General features: G+C 33.5%; 1 pseudogene; it reads left to right on the forward strand.

Moving 5' to 3' along the window:
• Positions 1-2,344: 2,344 nt before the first annotated feature.
• Positions 2,345-2,734, forward strand: LOC121476897 (annotated as a pseudogene).
• The last annotated feature ends 1,025 nt before the right edge of the window (positions 2,735-3,759 follow it).

Genomic DNA, 3,759 nt, shown 5'->3' on the forward strand with positions numbered 1-3,759 from the left:
TTTCTTCTTTTTTACCATGCCTATTGATTTAAAACTAAGGAATTTAAGTAACAAAGTGATATATCAATGGAAAAGACAAATTATTAAATAAAGGATGCCAAAAAGACATGAAAATCAGTTTATTGCACATCAGTCTATTTTTTCAAAGATCCATAATTTGAAGGCAAATGTAGTATAACTGTAACTAATCGCCCACACATCAGTTTTGTTTTCCATTAGTTCAGTAATATACTGAAAAATATAAATACAAAAATCAGCCTGGATGTAAATTAACTTTTATAAGAATAGTGCTTTAAGATTCTAGTCTTCCTTCCATAGATAGGGTCTAATTTTACCTTAAGTGATTAGATTTTATTTGGATCATGACACTCTATTATATGAATTTACTCCTCTAATCTGTCAAAATCATTGCTCTATACATAGTTGAAAATATACATACTGATACAATTGCCTTAGGCTTTTTGAAACAACACTTGTTTTTTCTGAATAGGCAGTGGCTTATTAAGTTGAGTAAATATTGTATTATCAAATATAGAAAATGACATATATCATTAATAATATAATATCCCAAGAGCACCCAATTAGTTCACTGGCATCATATTATTATTTTTTATGAACATAGTTGTGATAAACATGTCACTTTAGTATCTTAAGATTACTTATATTTTTATTTCCTTCCTATCATTATAAATCAATATTAATTAACAAACTACCATATGACTAGATTCATAAATTAGTTATATTTAAGAATTAAAGTTATTCTGATCATTTAAGAAACATTCCTTATTTATTTTTTAAGATTGTTTTTCTTAATATTGTGTTAAATAAAATTACCAATCTATACAGCATGGTTAGGAACATAAATTAATTATATTTAAAATTAAAGACTTTCTTATCATTCATGATACAATTAGTTTATTTATGTATACCTTTTAAAGTTACAGCAATATAAACATGGGAATATTATGTCATCCTTCTTATAGTCATGGCAAATACAATAATACCGTGCATGTTGAACATATAATCTCAAATAGTACTGATATTTGCGAAGTTCAATATGCATCTAAAAATTTACCTATGAGAACACTCTACTCATTCCTTCATTGAATAACCAAGGATCATATATAATGCAGTAGTGCAATTGCTAAGAGCAGGATTAATCAAATTAAAGTTTAAGAATATTGACTGTCAATTTATTTTAACACTTTTATTATAGAACAGGTCTTCAATTTGGTAACTCTAAAATGAAAACAAACTGATGCCTTGCTATATGTTTAAATTAAGCTTGCTATTTTGGCCTTGACACATCCAAAATAAGAACATTATTCAACACAAGCACAACTTGTCTGCATATCAGCTAGAACTATTGGAGCTCAGTGTCCTCTGTAGACTTTGAACACAATTACCTGATGAGTGGAAAGGTTTTGTTTTTCATTGACTTGAAAGGGCAGATGCAATAATTAAAATTTTGTTTAAAAAACTGACTTCACCCTTTTGAACCTGGCTTGAGAAAATGATGACTAAAGCAGTCTTCAATAGAATTGCATTTGGACTCTCAGCTAGACCTTAGTAAAAGTTCCTCTGCTCCTTTGTATTTAACAAGCATTTGACAACAGAACTGAAGATACTTTTCTATTACACATAGGTCTTTTTATTCACATGTGAAGAAGGTGAGAATGCAAATCAGAAGTAATAAATATCACTTACTAAATTTCAAATCTCTTGTTAAAAGGTACCCAATTCTCCTGTTTTTATAGAAATATGAAAGAGAAGTTCAGGCTGCTGCACACTACCCTATCACCACCATTAACATTTATATTAGTGAATCAAATGCAGCATTTTGTTTGTAGGTTTTAAAACCTGACAGTAATAATGTACAATTTAAAATTATTTGAGAAGGTTCTTGCTAAATAATTTTTAAATAGTCTATACAAAGTTCTCTCCATTCATGAGGACTTTAAAAATGATCAGTAAAAGTAACTGTCAGTCCACTGTGGTCATCATCACTGAAGTTTAGAACGAATAGCACAGGGAACATTTCATATTCTGGAAAAAATCAGAATGCATGACCATACAAGTACAAAGTCACAAAGGTCTCTACATCTTTAGGTAACTTCAAAAAATTGAATATTTCTCAGCCTGTCATTATAGCCAGAGTTCCTTGAATGCCTAATTACCTGGTAATATTAAAAGCTTCTAAGGCTATAAAGGTATTATTGAGAGCCTGCCTTGTAATAGCAGGGGGTTGCTCCTTGTTGTCGGATTAAGGTATCAGAAAAATTACTTTGGGTGTCTTCTCTGCACAAGGAGCAGTTCTCCTGCCACAGCCCCTCATCCCCTGAAAATGTATGCCTGTGCAAAGTTCTTCTCCATCCCCTTCTTGGTCAGGACCACCTCTCAGCTGTTAAGCCAATCACTGTCTGCAATGATGCTAAAATCACCAGAGACACTGACAGATGAGAGCCTCGCAGGTTGGTGGCTCATGTCCCCGACTTCACTCACTCCTAGACTCAGCTTCTGAACCACTGTCATTTCAAGGGACACTGACATAGGCAAGGTCACTGGGGTTGGGACTGCCATGGTAGGGGTGGCTGGCTCTGGGTCTGGAATTGGGACTGTGTTTGGGAGCCTCATCATTGGTTATGCCAGAAGCCCTTCTCTGAAGCAACAGTTCTTCTCCAAAGCCATTCTGAACTTTGCCCTCTCAGAGGCCATGGGGCTCTTCACCATGTGAGGAGCTGTCTCTACTTCTGATGTCTTTCTCTCATGTCTCATTTTTCATGTATGTCCTTTTTCTAAACCTCAGTTTCACTGAGTTTGACAAGAGAAAGACAAATAAATATTGTATTAATAAGAAAAAAAATGAAAAACTACTCTGATTTTTCTGATGCATAGAAGTCATGAAGCAAAGCATAACAGGCTCAAACTGAGAACAGAGAACAAATTGAGGGGTTGATGGAGGGAAGTGGAAGTGGATGGGCTAATTAGGCAGTAGGCATTAAGGAGGGCACTTGTTATGTTGACCATTGGGTGTTATATGTAAGTGATGAATCACTAAGTTCTCCACCTGAGACCAATTTTACCAAACATGTTAACTAACTTGAATTTAAATAAAAACTTGAAGTTAAAAAAAAAAGAAGTTATGGACTCTAAAAGCTGAAATCAGAAAGGAGACAAAACTTATTAGGAAGTTATATTATTTCATATCAAATTCATTTTAATTCTTTTTTTCACTAGTAAGATTTCAGGAGTGTCTATGCAACGTAGTTAGTTTAAAAATGAATTTTAGGAACTATATGCTCAAGTGTAAATGAACAGGGAGGCAGAAAAGATTATAGACACCATTTTTTAACATGACTTCTGCTGACAGGTGTTCTAGTCATGCAGTCGTGCAAAACCTAAGAATAGTGAATACAGAGATTATGCCTGCTAGTACAAATTCTATCGTGCTTTTCTCTTTTTTTGTAGTAAATCTCTCTGTCCTCTCTCCTCTCAACTACCTCACAAACCTCCTAAAATCCTTTACATTTAAATTTAAGTATACGTTCATATTAAAACATTTCCAGATGCTTCAAGAAATGTTAATGCTGCTTTGAATATTTTATTAAAGCTATGCTGATTTATTTTCAACTTTGAATTCTACAGTATTAGGTGCACACTCTTTCACACACATTCAACTTTGTGATACAGGCGGAACAAATGGATGGGTAGAGGGGGATGAGAGCCAGTAAAGACTGCTTGACGCCCTTCCTTTATGGA

Source organism: Vulpes lagopus, chromosome 16, assembly GCF_018345385.1.
Source record: "Vulpes lagopus strain Blue_001 chromosome 16, ASM1834538v1, whole genome shotgun sequence".
Taxonomy (NCBI): Eukaryota; Metazoa; Chordata; class Mammalia; order Carnivora; family Canidae; genus Vulpes; species Vulpes lagopus.